General features: G+C 45.9%; 1 long non-coding RNA gene across 1 annotated transcript; it reads left to right on the forward strand.

Moving 5' to 3' along the window:
- The first annotated feature begins 423 nt into the window (after positions 1–423).
- On the forward strand, positions 424–19,419 carry LOC309838622. The gene is made up of 4 exons (XR_014298372.1): positions 424–592; positions 10,754–10,862; positions 12,488–12,688; positions 19,032–19,419. It is a non-coding gene; the product is annotated as an uncharacterized lncRNA (long non-coding RNA).
- Positions 19,420–20,716: the final 1,297 nt, after the last annotated feature.

Genomic DNA, 20,716 nt, shown 5'->3' on the forward strand with positions numbered 1-20,716 from the left:
GTGTGTTAAAACTCAAAGCTCATGATCTACATGACCAAACCCAAGCTCCTATTGATTTTCTTCTGTTTTCTTCTATAATTTTGAATAGTTTTGCATTTTAAGTTTGTCTATGAATAATTTTGAATGAATTTGGTGTAAGTTGTGAAGTTTGCGTCATTTCATGCCATATGGTGTCCAATGAATTGTTCCTTAACTATTTTTAGAAAAGTTTTAGGACACTGTCTCCATTTCAGTTTGAATTTCTGCAGTTTAGTGGGTTCAGCCGTTCTACCAGCAGGGTGCGCTGTCTCCAGTGAACTGTGAGTCAGGTGCAGCCTGCCTGTCCCGCACTGACCACAGAGGAGACTGAGCCCGCCTCTCTGACTCACGGCGCACGCGCCTACCACCGGTTTTGGCTCTGCGCGCAGCTGACAGAAGTTTGTCTCAGGCGCCGCCAGAGCTTGTGCAGGGGTGGCCGGGTCAGCGTCTCTGCTGCCAGGAGCTGAGTCTCCTTTAGACTCGCCGGGGCTTGGGCTTCAGGACAACACGGGGCTGTGTCCATGCTGACAGGAGCTGCGTTTCCTGACGACCCAGGAGACGCCAGGAGGAAAAGGTGAGAAGTGAGGAGAAGCTTCCTGTGTGTGTGACTGACTGCTGAGGGAGAGGTGTCCGTCTTCACGCCCCCCAGGAAGGGCTTAACGTGGAAAACTGCGTTTTATGTCAGGTTTTTTGTTTGTTTTTGTTTGGTTGGTTTTGGGTTTTTTTTGCGGTATGCGGGCCTCTCACCGTTGTGGCCTCTCCCGTTGCGGAGCACAGGCTCCGGACGCGCAGGCTCAGCGGCCATGGCTCACGGGCCCAGCCGCTCCGCGGCATGTGGGATCTTCCCGGACCGGGGCACGAACCCGTGTCCCCTGCGTCGGCAGGCGGACTCTCAACCACTGCGCCACCAGGGAAGCCCCTTTAGTCAGTTTTGTGTGCAGTGTAACCGGCATGAGTTATGTGGTGTCCATTTTTCCCAGCACTGCTTATTGTGGGGACTGTCGTTCCCCTTGGTGTGTCCTTGGCCCCTTTGTCGCAAAGTAACTGACCCCATCTGTGTGGGGTTAATTCTGGGTTCTGTTCTGTTCCTCTGGTCCCTGCGCCTGTTTTTGTGCCAGTTCCACACTTTTTTGGCCACTGTAGCTTCACAATATAGTGTGAAGTCAGGGAGCAAGATGCCTGCAGCCTGTTCTCCTTTCTCAGGGTCGCTTTGGCTATTTGGGGTCCTTTATGGTTCCACACAAATGTTAGGATGATTTTTTTTTTGTTTTTTTGTTTTTTTTTTTTTTGCGGTACGCAGGCCTCTCACTGCTGTGGCCTCTCCTGTTGCGGAGCACAGGCTCCGGACGCGCAGGCTCAGCGGCCATGGCTCACGGGCCCAGCCGCTCCGCGGCATGTGGGATCTTCCCGGACCGGGGCACGAACCCGTGTCCCCTGCATCGGCAGGTGGACTCTCAACCACTGCGCCACCAGGGAAGCCCTGTTAGGATGATTTGTTTTATTTCTGTGAAAAATACCATTGGAAATTTCGTAGGGATGGCATTCACTGTGTACGTTGCTTTGGGCAGAATGGAAATTTTAACAATATTAATTCTTCCATTCCTTGAGAAGGGGCTATCTTTCCATTTATTTATGTCTCTTTCAATTTCTTCATCGATGTCTTAAAGTTTTCAGTGTGTAGGTCTTTCAAGTCCTTGGTTAAATTTATTCTTAGGTATTTTGTTCTTTTTGATGCAATTGTAATAGGGTTGTTTTCTTTCTCTTTCTGATGGTTCATTACTAGTGTTTAGAAATGCAATTGACGTGTGTGTATTGATTTTGTAACTTTACTGAATTCATGTATTAGTTCTAATAGTTTTTTTGGTGTGATGATGTAGGAAATTGGAACTTGAAAATACCACTGTTTCTATTGCGTCCAGATCATCCACAACACCAAAGACATAGTGGCTCCTAATCTAATCTTCCCACAGTGCCTGTAAATTCCATGTGGACTTTGGGTGAACTGGATCTGGGTAAGGCTTGGCCTCTATATGGAAGTTTGATGTTTTCTCTGCTTTTCTGGCATGGTAATGACAGGGCGTTTTGAAAAGTAACTTACTTCCCAGTAATTTCGAACATACAAACAACTTTACATACATAAAAACAAGTCATAGCTTGATCACGTATATTCCTAAATATTAACATTGACATTATTTAAAATGGAATTGTTTTCATAAATTGTTTTTCAGATTACCTATTGCTAGTGTACACATATAAGATAGATTTTCATGAATTGATAATTTGTCTTATAATTTTGCTGAATTAGTTGATAGCTCAAATAATTTTTTGTTGATATAGGAAGTTTTATATACAAGATGTGATCTGTGTTCTGTGAATAGACACAGCTTTAATTTTTCCATTCACACGTGGATGCCTTTTATTTCTTACCTCAAGACTCTGGTTAGAACTTCCAGTACACTATTGAGTAACAGCAGTGAAGGCCAGCTTCCTGGCCTTGTTCCTGATTTCAGGAGTAAATCTTTCAGGCTTTAACATTGAGTATGATGTTTTCTGTGGCTTTGTGTACTACTCTTTTCCATACTGAACAAATATCCTTTTATTACTACTTTTTAAAAAAAACTTTATTGGAGTATAGTTGATTTTCAATGTTGTTACTTTCTGCTGTACAGCAAAGTGAATCAGTTATACATATACATATATTCACTCTTTTTTAGATTCTTTTCACATGTAGGTCATTACTGAGTATTGAGTAGAGTTCCCTGTGCTCTACAGTAGGTCCTTATTAGTTATCTGTTTTATATATAGTAGTGTGTATATGTCAATCCCAATCTCCCAATTTATCCTTCCCCCTCTTTTCCCCTCTGGTAACCATAAGATTGTTATCTATATACCAATACATCTGTGACTCTATTTCTGTTTTGTAAATAAGTTCATTTGTACCATTTTTTTGGATTCCACATATAAGCGATATCATACAATGTTTGTCCTTCTCTGACTTACTTCACTCAGTATGACAATCTCTTGGTCCATCCATGTGGCTGCAAATGGCATTATTTCATTCTCTTTTACAGGTGGGTAATATCCCATTGTTTATATGTACACATCTTCTTTATCCATTCTTCTATCAATGGACATTTAGGTTGTTATTCCTACTTTTGAGTGTTTGTATCATGAAATAGCACTGGATTTTGATTATAGCTTTTTCTGCAATAATTGATAGGATCATGTGGGGGGGTTTTTGTTTTTTTGTTTGTTTTTGCGGTACGCGGGCCTCTCTGTTGTGGCCTCTCCCGTTGCGGAGCACAGGCTCTGGACGCGCAGGCTCAGCGGCCATGACTCACGGGCCCAGCCGCTCCGCGGCATGTGGGATCTCCCCAGACTGGGGCACGAACCTGTGTCCCCTGCATCGGCAGGCGGACTCTCAACCACTGCGCCACCAGGGAAGCCCTGATCATGTGTTTTTACTTCACACCTTTATTGTGGTTTAAATACGTTGCTTAGCTTTAATATGTTGAACAAGCTGAAATTTCTGGTGTAGAGACGCTTATGGCATCATCCGTTTAATATTGTTTTGCTTTCATGTTGCTCTTATTTTGTGGAGGATTCTTACATTCCTAAGTTATACTGATGTGGTTTTCTTTTTTTTTGATGTATTTGTATGATGTGGTTAGATTCAGCTTGGTGTTAGTGGTTTGGAGGGTTAGTGTTAGGGCTGAGACTTGCGGGGGCTGGGGCTGGGTTATGGTTTACGGTTATGACATATGTATGGTTAATGACTATTTTATGGTTTTGGTCACGGTTGTAGTTTTCTTTATTAAGGTTTATGGTTTTGGTCTCATTGTGTTAGGGTATGGGTTAGGATTGGGATACAGGTGGGATACGGGTATGGGTATGGGTTAGGTTTAGGGTATGGGCTAGGGTTAAGGTTAGGTCAGGGTTTAGGGTCAGGGTCCGAGTTTAGGATTGGGATCAGTGTCAGGGTGAGGATCAAGGTTGAGCTAGGCCATTGTTTTTCTGCCCCTCCAGCCCTGGGCCCTGATAGATGAATGTAATGTCTGCTCTGGTCACTCAACTGATTCAAATTGAACTCAGCTCAGTCAAGGGTACTTAGGGTCTCAGAGTTCATGCAGGGTTTCCCTCTACCCTCCCACCTGGGAAGGGATGCTGGCCCCACTCTGTCTGAGCAGCCACAGTCCAGCGCAGCCCTGACATGCAAGGTACTCTCTAGACATGTGTGGATTTATACAGGACTGGGTGCATCAAGCTGCCGGCCCATCGGTGCTACCTTGTTGAGGGCTGGTGGGGCCCTCCTGGGACTGGATGGACCCTCTGTTCCATCTGCATGAGTGTAAAAACAGTCAAGTCTCAGAACAGCCCTTGGCCTCTGAGCATCCAGGGAGGCATCCGTGGTCCTCCAGCTCAGGTCAGCCTTTGCCCCTCAAGCCCCTGTGGCCAATTACTGAGCCAGTTGTGCTGCTGGGTAATTGAACAGCTACCTGGTTATCCTAGACAGTTCCTTGGGATGTTTCAGTTCCCAGTATCCATGTGGTTGAAACAAATGCCTCCTCCCTCATTGCCTCTTAGCCTGCCAAGAGAGGTAATAACCCTCCAAACATTGAGTGTGGCCCTGGTCATGACAACCATACACAGACTGTGGCCCTGCAATCCTTCAACCTTCTGGTTGTAACCAAGATTGATATTCATATCCATTGAGAATCAAAGGTATTGAAGCACCACCTAGAGGGGTGGGATAGGGAGGGTTGGAAGGAGACGCAAGAGGGAGGAGATATGGGGATATATGTATAGCTGATTCACTTTGTTATACAGCAGAAACTAACACACCATTGTAAAGCAATTATACTCCAGTAAAGGTGTTAAAAAAAAAAAAAGGTATTGAAGCATCTGGGACCCAGACAGTTTCACATTGAGGCCATATTGTTGGGGAGATATGTGCATCCCTGTCCCATACCCTGTGGTCTCTGGAAAGCCACCAACTGTGTTAGCGTGGTATAAAATAATCCTTGAGACTCCCACTGTTTCATTGAGTAATAATTTCTCTACTTTTTGTAGAGAGAAGAGACTGGAAAATGAGCAAATTTGTTCTTCATGGGTGGGTGATTAACGTGAACATGGGGCATGATGCCTGGGCTCCCACCTCCCAGGGACAGGAATGAGATCTCTGCACCTTCCGAGGACACACAGGCTATTCTTGACCAATCTCTGAGATGTGTGGACCCGATGCCCAAGGCAGGAGCCCTGAGTTTCCCAACAACAACAAAGTTGCTTTTTCAGCAAGTGGGAGAGCTTCTTGCCATCCTGGGAGGACAGCAAGAGCACTGGAAGGGTGGCCACAGCCCCTGACCCTAAGTGAACCGTTTCCCTCCTTGGACTTCAGATTCTGTGCTGTGCAGTGGGCTGTCGGTGATGTGGAATCTGCTGCTTCCCCCAACCCAGCATCTATTCTCAGCATCTCAGCTTTTGGGAGTTACATCCCACCTGCTTCCAGTCCACACTTTTGCAGAGGGTTGATCCCATGTTCCACTCACCTCAAAAATGGGTATATGGTCCATGTCTAGCCAGTCCCATGTTCCATCCTCTTGTTCAAGGATGAGAATGTGACCCAAGCTGAGCAAAGGTCTTTAAAGCTGTGACTTTTCATGGAACCTAAAGGAGAGACCCTTCCCAGTAGAATGGACATGAGTGGGTGTCAGCCTGGAGTTGCTGGAGGCCCCTGATGCAGAGATAGACACTGTAGCTGTGGATGGGGCCACCACAAAGTCACTTAGTAGGACAAAGGGACCAGGTCACACTATGAGAGTGTGAGCCCCTGTCCCACCAGGCCCAAAACCACTGCCATAACTGCCTCTTGCAAGTAGAAATACATATTTCTATCATTAAGAAATTTATTATTTTTACATCAGTAAGTGTGTCCAGTCCCTTGGAATCAAAAAAGTCCTAGCTTACACATTAGAATCAGTAATCCCTGAGACTCCCTCTCGCAGGGTGTTCTCATTCAGGGCGTCATGGTGGGTGGAGGTGAAGACACTGGGTGGGGTCAGATCGTAGGGGAGCTGCTGGACATCTCTGTTCCTGTTCCTTCCCTGTCCAGGAGAGGGAAACCCCAGCATAATGAGAGGAGAAACAGCAGGGGAAAGAGGTCCCTGGGTGGCTAATTGGTATGTTTGTATTTTCCTAATTTTAGAATCATTTCGTTAATGTGTTTTTATTACAAAATCACCCATTTCCTCTATATTTCCAGTTTGATACAATAGGTTTTTTTCTTATTTGACTTTTAATTTTCCCTCCCTTTTAGCTTCCTACAGACCTGTCACAATTAATGAACACATATTAATACTTTTTTATTAACTGAAGTCCATATTTTATTCTGGTTCCCTTTGTTCTACCTTTTTCTGTTCCAGATCCCATCCAGGGCACCACATGACATATAGTCATCATGTCTGTTCAGGCTCTTCTGGGTTTTGACAGTTTCTCAGACTATCCTTGTTTCTATGACCTCGACACGGTTGAGGAGGACTAGTCAGGTATTTTGTAGACTGTTCCGCATTGGGATTTACTTGGTGTTTTTCTCATGATTAGATTGGGTTTATGCGTTTTGAGGAAGTTAGGTCAGAGAGGTCAAGTGCATTCTCATCATTTTATGTCAAAGGAGCAGGCTCTCAAGGCAACTTATCACCGTTCATGTTAACTTTGGTCACATGGCTGAGGTCGTGTTTATCAGTTTTCCCTGTGAAGTTATTTTTCCCGTGTCCATACTGTATGTCTTATTTAGGAAGAACCCACACTTCAGAAGAGGGTTGGGTTACCTCCTTGATGGATGGCTGTGTGTCTACATCAGTTATTTGGAATTCTTCTGCATAGGACATTTCTATTCAACCCAATTCATAAGAATGTTTGTAATCATTTATTTTACTAGTGTGGGCACCTGAATAGTTATTTTATACTTGTGGTTATAATTCATCATTACAGTATTTGGGTGCTTAATTCATTCTTGCTTTGGATATTGAGAGCTTTTTTCATTGTCTTGTGGAATTATGTCAAATGAAAACATCTTGTAGGTTTTTTTTTTCTTGGTACTTCTTTACTTTCTGATAATTCAACATTATCCTGGCTCATATATTTAGTCTCTCAGTCCTAGTAGCAGCCATTTCTTCAAAGAGCCCTGATTCCTTTTATTAGAGGATGGTATTAAAAAACTTACCTTTGGGGACTTCCCTGGTGGTCCAGTGGGTAAGACTCTGCACTCCCAATGCAGGGGGCCCGGGTTCGATCCCTGGTCGGGGAACTAGATCCCACATGCGTGCCACAACTAGGAAGTCCTCAACCCCATGTGCCGCAACTAAGACCCGGCACAGCCAAAATAAGTAAATATTTAACAACAACAAAAGATCTCCCATTAAAAAAAAAAAAAAAAAACTTACATTTGGAAGCTAAATGTACCCAGCTGATAATGCACTGAAATATGTATTCCAACTTATGCGTATACACCTAATTATAAACATTTTTTTAAAATTTATTTTTGGCTGCATTGGGTCTTCATTGCTGCACGCGGGCTTTCTCTAGTTGCGGCGAGCGGGGGCTACTCTTCATTGCGGTGCACAGGCTTCTCATTGCGGTGGCTTCTCTTGTTGCAGAGCACGAGCTCTAGAGCACGTGGGCTTCAGTAGTTGCGAAACGCGGGCTCAGTAGTTATGGCTCACGGGCTCTAGAGCGTAGGCTCAGTAGTTGTGGTGCATGGGCTTAGCTGCTCCACAGCATGTGGGATCTTCCTGGACCAGGGCTCGAACCTGTGTCCCCTGCATTGGCAGGCAGATTCTTAACCACTGCGCCATCAGGGAAGATCTATAAACATTTCTATATGGAACTGTTTGTATCCATGTTAAGCTAAAGATGAGTTTACATAAATGCCACCAACCTGATCCATTATTACATGGATATTGTAACCTTCTCCCTTTGCTTATCTGTAACTTCCTACTCCAATGGTGAGAAACCTGGCTTCCACCATCTGTCATTTTTTGAATTCATCGCTTGCTCCATTCCAGATTACAAATACAGTGGTCTCAGCATTCTTAGCTCCTACCCCCAGGGAAATAACTTTATAAAATAGAGTCTAGGGACTTCCCTAGTAGTGCAGTGGTTAAGAATCTGCCTGCCAATGCAGGAGACACGTGTTCGATCCCTGGTCGGGGAAGATCCCATATGCCGCGGAGCAACTAAGCCCGTGCGCCACAACTGCTGAGCCTGCGTGCTGCAACTACGGAGGCCCGCGCACCTAGAGGCCATGCTCTGCAACAAGAGAAGCCACTGCAATGAGAAGCCCGTGCACTGCAACAAAGAGTAGCCCTTGCTCGCCGCAACTAGAGAAAGCCCGTGCACAGCAACGAAGACCCAACACAGCCAAAAATAAATAAAATTTTTTTAAAAAGAAACAAAAACATAAAATAGAGTCCACTGTTAAGGTAGAGTCCACTGTTACCTTTATTCTACAGATTCCATTTATTTCCAAAGTTACCGAGGTCAGCACTTTTTGTCCCACCACCAACAGTGAGGTTATTTTTTAATACATTTCTAAATCAGTTTTTGTTAAATTCTGTAATGCATCCTGTGGCACTCCCATATCCTAAATAACTAAAATTAAATATATTATGATTTATTTGTTGGGCTGTAAAAATTTATGGGTTTAGACAAATGCATAGTGGCAGGTATTCATCACTAAAGTATCATATGGAATATCTCAGTCTCCCACCCATAACCCGTCTACCATCTCTCTGTTTTACTTGTTGCAGAATGTCATAAATGGGGCCATACAGTGTATAGCACTTCAGACTGGATTTTTTCACTTAGCAATATATATGTAAGACTCATGTTTTTTGCATGGGTTGATGGTTCATTCCTTTATATTTCTGAATGCTATTCCACTGCATGTATATGGGAGGGAAAATAATTTTCCCTCTATCTTTCTTTGTTCTTCATTGAGATCCCCCATGTAGTAATGAAAATGAAAGGCAGATGAACTGGAGAAAAACATTCAGAAGTTTAATAACGTGTGTACCTCCTATATGCATAAGAGATATTCAGGAAAACTGAGTAACGCCCTGAAATGGCCCAAGCCATCACCTTAAATACCATCTTCATCTAAAGATAAAAAAATGAAGGAAGGGTATGGTTGTTGTGCAGATTTAAGTCTTACCTTCTCCACTGATAAGAGTTTCTTGAGATGTATTCATCCTTCCATTCTTGGTATGGAGAGAGAGAGCTTTCAAATGGAGACTTCCTTTATAAATGTCAACTTCCTTCACAAAAGGGCAATCTTGACTTGATTTTCAGAGATTCTTATGTGTCTTCTTTTTTAAAAAAAAGAAATCAGCTCAAAGTAATCCTTATGCCAACAGGCATATTTTGGGGTGGCATATTCTGCTCCCCTTGAAATGAATGTACCCCAATTTGCTTATGCATTCTTCTACTGAAGGACATCCTGGTTTCTTTAAGTTTATAGCCATTATGAATAGAGTTGCTGTGCTTAATTACATCCTTGTTTGCATTTGGACATAGTTCTTAAAAGCAGTTGTCTAAATACTGGACGCACGATGTTGGATCCTCACGTGAGCCTTATTGAGCTTTGGAAAAAACTTCTAAAATGTCTTTTAAAGTAGCTGTATATGCATTTCACCAGCAGTGAAGGAGAGCTCTTGTTTTTCCTCACCCTCCATCAATCAGTAGTATTTTTTTTTTCTGAGTTTATTAGTTCTAATAGGTGTGCAGTGCTATCTCATTGTTGTTTTAATTTGCAATTCCCTAATGGTATATGATGTTATTTACTATCTGTATATCTTCTTTGGCCAGGTGTCTGTTCCAGTCTTTACCCATTTTTAATGGGGTTTGTTCTAGAATCCTTGGTGTAATTTGAGTACATATCTTTTATCAGTTATGTATTTTGAAAATATTTTTCTTTCAGTTTGTAGCTTGTCTTTTGGTTTTCTGAATAAGATATTTCATAGAGTTTAAAATTTTTTAAATCCATGTTCAAAATTTTATTTCTGGGCTTCCCTGGTGGCGCAGTGGTTGAGGGTCCGCCTGCCTATGAAGGGGACACAGGTTCGTGCCCCAGTCCGGGAGGGTCCCACATGGCGCGGAGCGGCTGGGCCCGTGGGCCATGGCCGCTGGGCCTGCGCATCCGGAGCCTGTGCTCTGCAATGGGAGGGGCCACGGCAGTGAGAGGTCCGCGTGCCACACACACAAAAATATATATATATATTATTTCTTAGGCTTTTGAGACTCTGTGTTAAAATTCATCACCAAACCCAAGGTTATGTAGATTTCCTTCTATGTTTTCACCTATAATTTTTATAGTTTTACATTTTAAATGTCTATGGACAATTTTGAGTGAATTTTGGTGTAAGTTGTAAAGTTTGTTTCTACAGTCTTTTGATTGCATATGGTTTCCAATTTATTATTCTATAACTATTTTTGGAGAAGTCATGGGATATTTGGCTCCATCTCAGTTTGAATTTCCAAATTTAGTGGTTCTGCAGGCTCACCAGTTGTGAGCGTGGGCTCCAGGGAACTGAGAGGTTGAGGTCTGCACTTCCCAGCTGGCCAGCAGGCGGCACCAAGCCCACCTCTCTGATACTTGAGGTGCATGTGTGTTCCACTGGTGGACTTGGCTCATGAAGGAACTTGGCTACTTGTGCCACTGATAGAAGCTCGGTCTCTTCAGGATCCACCATGGTTTCAGCTTTGGGACAACACTTGGCTGAGTCCATGCAGACAGATCTGAACCCAGTGTCTTCAGGAACCACCAGGAGGCACCACCTTGGGAGTAAAAGGTGAGGAAAAATGGGAGGAGAAGCTTCCTGTGTGTGCCTTACTGCTAAGGGCGGGGGTGGGGGGTTGGGTGTCTGTTTTCAGAGGACCCAGCAGAGGAAGGACTTGATGTGGAAAATTGTGGATTTTAGTTAGTTTTGTATGTGTTGTTGATGGTGTCCAGTTTTCTTGGCAACATTTATTGAGGGGACTGTCTTTTCCCCGTTTTGTGTTCTTAACTCCTTGTTCGTGAATTTACAGACAACATACAAATGGGTTTCTTTCTGTGCTCTCTATTCTGTTCCTCTGGCCCATGTGTTTGTTTGTTTTTGTGCCAGTACCATACTGTTTTGGTTACTGTAGCTTCGTAATGTAGTGTGAAGTCAGGGAGGGAGATGATTCCAGCAGTGCTCATCTTTCTCAGGATGGCTTAGGCTATTCAGAGTTCTTTGTTGTTCCATACATGTGGTAGCATTGTTTGTTCTGTTTCCATGAAAAATACCATTTGAACATTGGAGGGATTGCATTGAACATGTACACTGCTTCTGTTGCTGAATTAAGTTGTATGGACCCCCCTCCTTGGAGGTCCATACGACTTGATTCTGTAACAAATTTTAGTGAGCCAGCCAGAGGGTGGCTTTGGATCTGCCATTCTATCCAGTAATTCAGCCAGGACTTGCTTGCTGACCTAGGATTGACAAAGCTGGCTAAATAACTGGGTAGTTTGCCCCAATCCTTGACCTCTGGGCCAGTGAGGGCTACTGAATCCAGTCTGAGATCAAAAAGCAGCCAAGGGTTAGGTAGAGTTCTCCCTAGGTAAAGACCGGTTCCCCACCCTTGCGTATCTATAGCAAGGATGCTTGCTACACATTGGGGTAGTATCCAGGGGACAGCTGGCACAGGGGGCCCTGACCCTACTTCAGCCAATAAAGCCAAGATTGGTTGTAGGGGTTGGCTGGTTGAAGGAAAGGATCCTGGCCTGGCTAGAGCCAGACCTCTGTCTAGAGGACTGGACTGGGCAACTGGTTATCTAAATATAGCCGATCCTCTAGTAGTGGGTGAGATTGGACAATAGGCTGTCTAGTTGGACTGGTTCCAAGCAAGGGGACTGGACTGGACGAGAAGCCCTCTGGAGGCCACCACATGGTAAGAACATCGCCTTGTTTTCTGTCTGTATCGTAAGTCCTAGTCTCTGTTCTTTATACAAGTGAAGCTTCAGTCTCTGTTCTGTGTGGTCTTATCTGTCCTAATGCTCTTGGAAATCCTTGCTGCAACTGTGGGCACGGATCGAGCACATAAAAGCCACTAGGGCACTCACCACTGGAACACTCCTGTGAAAGGATAAGTCAGTCACAGACCAGGGTAGATGAGCACTGGGCACCCTGCTGACTGGAAACAAATGTCCGTGTAAGTAGCCACACTGTAAAACGCCCAAGCCACCCAGTCCCTGCTGTGTTCCCTATATCCTTTAGGATATAGTAAAATATCCAAGAGCACATCTTTTGTGTTGGTCTGTCTTACCCCAATTTGCCATCCCAGGGCAGGGTACCTGTCTCTGTCAGGTAGATCTCTCCCCACTACTGTCCATCACAGATCTCTTGGGATCCCTCCTCAGACGTGAACCCTTTAAAAATATTATTTTTGTCAGGTTTCAGGAAAATCGCTTTGCCTGGCTGGGGAAAGAAGAGGACCCCCAAATCATCCGAAGTCCTTGGGTCCTTGTAGCTGGTTGTATAGAGAACTGGACACATGCCAAATGAGTATTTGGCCTCCCTGCTCGATCACCTGTAACCAAGCATGGACAAGCCCTCTTTGAACAGTCTCCTGGAATGCTGGAGAGGCTCTCTGGGTAATTTATGTGGCTAGAGAACCCTTATTTCCCACTCCACCTTCACCCTATCTCCAGGGACTGCTTGCTGAAAGCACCCACCTATATCAGGTATCTCCTACAGCCCCACAGTGGGTCTGGGAATGTCTCATTGCTGACTTAAGAGGGGATCTGGGACTTCCCTGGTGGCACAGTGGTTAAGAATCTGCCTGCCAGTGCAGGGGACACGGGTTCAAGCCCTGGTCTGGGAAGATGCCACATGCCGCAGAGCAACTAAGCCCATGTGCCACAACTACTGAGCCTGCACTCTAGAGCCCACAAGCCACAACTACTGAAGCCCGTGCACCTACAGCCCATGCTCCACAAGAGAAGCCACCACAATGAGAAGCTCGTGCACTGTAACGAAGCCCCCACTCGCCACAACTAGAGAAAGCCCGCGGGCAGCAACGAAGACCCAATGCAGCCAAAAAAAAAAAGAGCGAGACAGAGAGGGGGGACCTTATAACTAAGGCCCTCTTAGCATCTCCCCTCCCATACCCCACAAAGATTGGTTCACGTTTCAGAGCACCTAGATCACCTGGTGTGGGCTAATCTTGTGGGATCTGCATCGCCACCAACCCTAGAAGGAGGCCACTGGGAAGTTGGAAACAGACTAGAAATAAGGACTCCCCAGTAGGGGTAACCAAGCCTCTATCCCAGCGAAATCGCCACTAGGGTGCATCCTCCATAACTAGAAATTACCGCCCACTAACAGCTTCTTTTCTTTTGCAACACATGGCCCCAGTATAAACTGGTGGATGGAGAAAGTTGGCCAACTAATGGCTTTCTAAATTATAATACCATTTTTCAATTGGACCTCTGTTGCCAGCATTTGAAAAATATGGGATGAGATCCCCTATGTCCAATTTTTCATGGTGCTTTGCAAAAACAAGGGCCTCCGTGAGAAATGCAACATTATCTCTAATGTCTCTCTCTCCTGGTACTGGAATCTCAGCCTGAAGATTCTTTTTTTTTTTTTTTTGCGGTACGCGGGCCTCTCACTGCCGTGGCCTCTCCCATTGCGGAGCACAGGCTCCGGATGCGCAGGCTCAGCAGCCATGCCTCGCGGGCCCAGCCGCTCCGCGGCATGTGGGATCCTCCTGGACCGGGGCACGAACTCGTGTCCCCTGCATGGGCAGGCGGACTCTCAACCACTGTGCCACCAGGGAAGCCCCTGAATATTCTCTTGAATTCCTCTCTCTGCCAAGGGTAACTTCTCCCCCTTCTGACAGTTCACCCGAGACTCCTGAGTCATCTACCCCTACCTGACCTGGTTCCCTGACACCTTCTACGCCCTCTAATTCACAACCACCCTACCTGGTGCCCTTGCCACCTCCCCGACTCTCCCACCTCCATCTCTCAGCATGCCTCCCTTGGGGACTAGTCCAGTTCACACCCATAGCGGCATTCAGTACCAGCCCCCTGGAAGCAATAGGCTATTCCCCCTTTCCAAGGTCCTTAATGGAGAGGGCAGACTGACCACTGCATGTACCCTTATCTTCCTCAGATCTGTGTAACTGGAAGGATCAATCCAAGGGTTTGAAAGAAGATACCAAGGGGGTCCTTAATTTAGTCTGGGGAATATTCCACACTCCTTTCCACACTTGGGTGGATGTCCAAACCCTCCTGAACATCGTATTCTCTGTGGAAGAAAAGACACTGATTATAAGTAATGCAACTGAAGAAGCTGATAAGACCAAGCAAGATAACGGAGGACAGGTTCTATACCAGCCTTGAATCCAGGCCATTCCCTACATGGACCCTTGGTGGGACCAGTAAGTGGAAAATGGTCAGCAGCACCTCACATTTCAGGGATTTGATTCTTAAGAGCATTCAGTTGGCTGGGAAGAAACCCTTAAATTGGAGTAGGGTTCAGGGAGTCATCCAGGGACTGAAGGAAACCCCCTTGGCTTTCCTGGAATGCCTAAGGGAGTGCCTTTGTGGGTACACGAAGGTGAACCTGGAGTCAGTGGAAGGGTAGGCCATTCTTAAGTCCCATTTCACTTCCCAGAGCGCCCCAGACATTAGGAGAAAATTACAGAAGTTGGAGATAGGGCGCACTACACCTTCTTCCTGGGGTGGAGTCAGCATTTCGGGTGTTCAACAACCAGGATCTGGAGGCAGATGCCAAGGAAACTAGACCAGCAGAACCCAACTGCCAGTATTCTGGCTTCAGTAATTCAGGGTCAGTCAACCTCCCAGTGATGATGGGGCCTTCCCCAGAGGGACCCTGTGACATCAGTGAGTCACCCCAGGTATTGAAGACCACACCCACAGTGGAGAGAAGGGCTCAAAGCCAGTCCGTAGGGAGGAGGGCCACGGGGAGGGGGATGCCCCAGACGTCTCAGAAGGAAGCTAAAGGGACCACTGTGTCCAGGCTCATCCTTGCCGGTCTCACACGTGAAAGAAGAAGAGGACTGAAGGGGCCCAGGGGCTCCTTGGAGAAGCCTTGGCTGACCCTGACTGTGGGGGTAAAACACACTTTCTAGTTCACTTTCTAGTCGACACAGGGGCCATCTACTCAGTCTTGAACACCCGACAAGGCAGAATGACCAAGGATAAATGTAAGATAATGGGAGTGGAAGGGAAGCCACAGGAACATAATTTTATAGAGCCTCTTGAGTGCGATTTGAAAGGAGAATGTTATCTCACTCTTATATGTACCAGAATGCCCAATTCCCCTAATAGGAAAAGACTTACTATACAAATTGGGAGCTACAATTTATCTCTGAGACAAAAACCTTACCACTGAAAAGCCCAGAATACCCAAGGTGGATGATTAACAGTCATGGGCAGCTGTTCCTCATCAGCCACTGCACTGCAGGCCATCCTGGAAGCTCACCAGAGGACACATTATGAGCAGGAGGCCCTATATCAACGGCTCATCAGGGATTTCCCTGGTGGGCCACTGGCTAAGACTCTGTGCTCCCAGTGCAGGGGGCCTGGGTTTGATCCCTGTCAGGGAACTAGATCCCACATGCTGCAACTAAGAGTTCTCATGCTGCAGCTAAAGATCCTGCACGTTGCAAAGAAGATCCCACGTGCCACAACTAAGTCCCAGCACAGCCAAATAAATATATATATTTTTTAATGGCTCATCAAATCCATGACTGCTCCCAATTTCCGTAGTCTCCTTAAACAGGTGGTTGAAGCTTGCCCTATCTGCCTCCAGAATAAGGCCAACACAAACCCCCAACCAAGGTCAAGGGAGTGACCCCCACCCAGCATAGAGGCACATATCCAGGTCAAGACTGGCAACCTGATTTTACAGTAATGCCCTGGACACAAGGAAGTTTTAGATACTTGCTGGTTTTGACTGACACCTTCTCCGGCTGTATGGAAGCATTCCCCACCTGAACTGAGATTGCCTGGGAGGTCTCTAAGGCCCTGTTCAAGGAAATAATCCCTCAGTTTGGGCTCCCTAAGTCCATCCAGAATGACAGTGGGCCTGCCTTTGTTTCCCAAATGACTAAGGGAGTCGCTAGAGCTCTAGGAATTAAATGGGGTTTACACTCCACTTGGAGATGACAATCCTCAAGAAAAGCAGAATAGGTCTTCCCTGGTGGCACAGTGGTTGGGAGTCTGCCTGCTAATGCAAGGGACACGGGTTCGAGCCCTGGTCTGGGAGGGTCCCACATGCCACAGAGCGGCTGGGCCCGTGGGCCACAGCTACTGAGCCTGCGCGTCTTCAATGGGTGAGGCTGCGATAGTGAGAGGCCTGCGCACCACGATGAAGAGTGGCCCCCACTTGCCACAAGTTGGGAGGGCCCTCGCACAGAGACAAAGACCCAACACAGCAAAAATAATAAATTAATAAACTCCTACCCCCAGCATCTTAAAAAAAAAAAAAAAAGAAAAGCAGAATAAATCAAACCCTCAAAAGAAACTTAGCCAAACCATGTCAAGACAGTCATCAACCCTGGATCTCCCTTCTCCCCACAGCACTTTTGAGACTGCGAATAGCCCCTAAAGGAAAGCTCAGGTTAAGTCCATATGAGCCCATGTACATGAGGCCCATTCCTGAAGGACCCGGCTCCAAGACCAATCTTAAGGATATGGACCGGCAGAAATATACCTTACAGACAGGGGAAATAATCAAAGCTTTACATGCCTACGGGAATCCGGAACTGCCTTCCCCTTTAGACAGGGTTTTACATCCTTTCTCCCCTGAAAATTGATTTATTTGAAAACCTGGAAGGCTGGAAATCCACAAGACCAGTTAGACCCCAAGTGGACAGGACCTTATCTAGTAATCTGGACTACTTATTCTGCTTTACAGTTACAGGGTATAACTCCATGGGCCCACCATACCAGAGTGAAAGCAGCACCTACACTGAAGGAAGAAGTTACTGAGCCATCCACTCAAAGCGCCTATGAACCTGTCACAGACCTTAAGTTACTTTTCAAAAGGCCTAACTTACCAATAGATAAGTAATGCGGTGGGCAGGCTTAGTAGTTGGCCTTGTCATTGCTATTGCCTTACTTGGCTCCTGCTGTTCTGCCAAACTCCCTCCCTCTGGCAGAAATCTCCTCTGTCCATGCTGGATATCAGGGACATTAACGTTGGAAGCAGGATGAGTAGCCATTATTGTCTATTCTTTCTTATCTTCTCTGCTCTCTTACAACTGTCCACATGGAATGGGAACTCAGTGCAATAGTAAATTTCTCACGGATTATAGCCCGTGGACAAAGTCTATCCCAGTGCTGGTCTGTCACCCCCAACCACAAAGTGATGCCTATGGATTAAAGGTATTACATTTTACCCCTAAGAATGACAGCCTCACTCTCACCTTGGCTAACATCCCATCCATAATGCAGCTTCCCTGCTTGGACCTCACCCCTTGCACTAACATCTCTAACAAATACAAAGCCCTCACTCTAAAGTGCCATCACTCTAACCAGTCTCTGTCTCGCTGCCACTGCCCGTCAGCAGCCCTTACCAAAGGGAGGGACTTGCGATAACACCGGGGGCTGCTCTGGACTCTGATCACTGCTTCTTCCATTACCCCACAATTTAAGTGCCCCGGGACTGACTCCTATGGAAATCTCACCCATTGGTGCCCTCTGCACTGACTCAATGAATACACACAGGGACCAGATGGGAGATGTATTTACTGGGGAGGGAAGACACCAGTTGTCTGGGGTTTAGTAAGTGGCCCTCCTGAGGTCTGAGGAAAAGCCATTAGGTCCAGAATCCCCCAGTGACCCCTGCTATGCAGGTGGGCTTCTCTCCCCACACTGCAAGGGCACCCCCTCTTGGGCTACCCACTTACAGAGGTGGTTCAGTTCCTCAGAGGTGCACCAGGCATGCACGCCCCCTGGGTACCTGTTCCTTTGTGGCCCGAGAGTAAACCAGCTGCCGCATCAGAACAACCCCAACACCTTCCCTTTTCCAGGGTGGGCTCTAGCCTGCCCTTGCTTAGATAATGCCCAATTTGTGCACAATGCATGCTAGGCCAGCTAAGTTCGAGGAACCTAGGTATAACCATTCATAATGTCACCCAGCCGCCAGATACAAGGGCAATAGAACTCACTCTGGCAGGAGTAGGGATTGCTCTTGGACTGGCGGCCTCCTGAGGAGGTTTCGCATACCATGAAATCACGCTACAAAATCTCACACGGGCCCTTGAGGACTTGTCTAAAAATACAGGGGATGCCTTACAAGGACTCTGTACTTCTCTGGACTCACTAGCAAATGTTGTTCTTAACAATAGGCAAGCCCTTGACGACCTCCTGGCTGAGCAAGGGGAGTCTGTGCAGTTATGAATGAAACCTGCTGCATGTATCTCAATAACTCTGGTCAGATTGAGGTCAACATAAGAGAGATATATGAGCAAGCTCAGTGGTAACACAGATAAACACACAAAGTCCAGATCCAAGCTCCATCTGGAATACGGTCAAACAGAGCCTCCCCAGCTTAACCTGGTTTCCTTCATTTCCTGGCCCACTAACTGCTATCAACCTCCTGTTCATCTTCGGGCCTTGCCTCCTTAACTGCCTTGTCAACTTCGTTAGCAAAGGGCTTGAAGCCAGCAAACTTCAGATGACACAAACACAAGGGTACAAGCAACTGGGACTATAGCCTGGTGACCACCAGACATATTTTAGGCAACACAGGGAACAGTTCTGCTCCTCTAATCCAGGGGATAACTATGCCCATGTTCAGCAGGAAGCAGCTTCAGAAGGCAGAGCATTGCCCTTCAGCACCCCTCAAGAATGAGGAGCAGTAACAGAAAAGGGGGGATTTTGTTGTCAGAGCTGTGCCAGTTCTTTGCTCAAAACCCACCAATCCCTGCTTGAACAGGAATTAACATGTATCTTTAAGTCACAGGGTCTGGAGACAGAAGAAGGAAGCTATAGGAAGAGATAAACACCAGATAGAACCAGCTGGAACAAAGGTGGCAACGAATCTGACCTCCAACAGACCCTCAGTCTCATTCTGCTGAGTTTACTACATTGGCTACTAGATGACACACCTACTGGTGGCCCTAACTGGAAGATATGGACCAAGAAAGGATAAAAAGGGTGTGGTTCCCCTTTCCAGGGAAGTGCTGCCCCTTCCCTAGACTAATGCATGTGCTCCCCATCATTAGCCTCACTCCTCCTGCCTTTGTCTTTACTCTTTAAAATCAAATCCCTCTCACCACATGGGCAAGGTGATCTGTGAACTAAGTTCCCACTTCTCCATTCCTTGGCCACAGAATAAAACTTGAGCTGCGTCAATCTCAGCTTCGGTTTCGTTCTTTGGGTATACAAACCCGAACTAGCATCTATTCTATACTTTCTTTTAATTCTTGTCCTTACACCAATAACAAGCATTATTGAAAACAGTCTCCTAAAAAGAAGACTCTTTGGGGAGTTTCCTGGTGGCCTAGTGGTTAGGAGTCCCAGCTTTCACTGCTGTGGCCCAGGGTTCAATCCCTGGTCAGGGAGCTGAGATCCCGCAAGCCACATGGTGCAGCCAAAAGAAAAAAAAGACTCTTTGCAGTCTATTTATTACCCTGGTTTTGTAAATCAGAGAAGGAGAGGGAATTCCCTGGCAGTGCAGTGGTTAGGACTCAGTGCTTTCACTGCTGGGGCCCAGGTTCAATCCCTGGTTGGGGAACTAAGATCCTGCAAGTCGTGCAGTGTGGGAAAGAAAGGAAGGAAGGAAGAAAGAAAGGGTTTTTTTTGCTTTTTTTTTTTAGAAACAAAGTTTTTAAAAATAAAATACAATAAGGAAGGAAGGAATTGAATCCTTGTCAACTGGTGTCAAGCCAATACCACAACCATTATGTCTTTCTCAATAAGTGAAATACCATTAAAATAAATTACATAACGTTGTAAAAGTTAAGTCATAGGCAAAAATCCTGTGTAACACTATGGCATATCCATTTCATCTAGGCTCTCAGGATGCAACATCACCTATTATGGAAGAACTTTTACATCTTCATGATCACATGTTAATAATCAGTTTTTGGATAAGTTCTCTAGTCCTCTATATGATTTTACTAATATTGACAACTAAACTGACTCATACACGTACACTAGATGCACAAGTAGAGATAACCATTTACCAGCCACCATTCTAATCTTAACTGCCTTATCATCATTACGAATCCTTTACGTGATACGTGAAATCAATAACTCTTCCCTAACATAAAATCTACAAGTCATGAATGATACTGAAGCTACAAATACACAGATTATGAAGATTTAAATTTAGACTCCTCAGGACTTCCCTGGTGGCGCAGTGGTTAAGAATCCACCTGCCAATTCAGGGGACGCGGATTTGATCCCTGGTCTGGGAAGATCCCACAAGCTGCAGAGCAGCTAAGCCTGTGCACCACAACTACTGAGCCCACATGCTGCAACTACTGAAGCCCCCATGCCTAGAGCTCATGCTCTGCAACGAGAAGCCACCACAATGAGAAGCCTGTGCACCGCAACGAAGAGTAGCTCCCGCTCTCCACAACTAGAGAAAGCCCGCGCACAGCAACAAAGACCCAACGCAGCCATAAAAATAAAATT

This window comes from Grampus griseus (assembly GCF_964374135.1).
Source record: "Grampus griseus genome assembly, chromosome: 20".
Taxonomy (NCBI): Eukaryota; Metazoa; Chordata; class Mammalia; order Artiodactyla; family Delphinidae; genus Grampus; species Grampus griseus.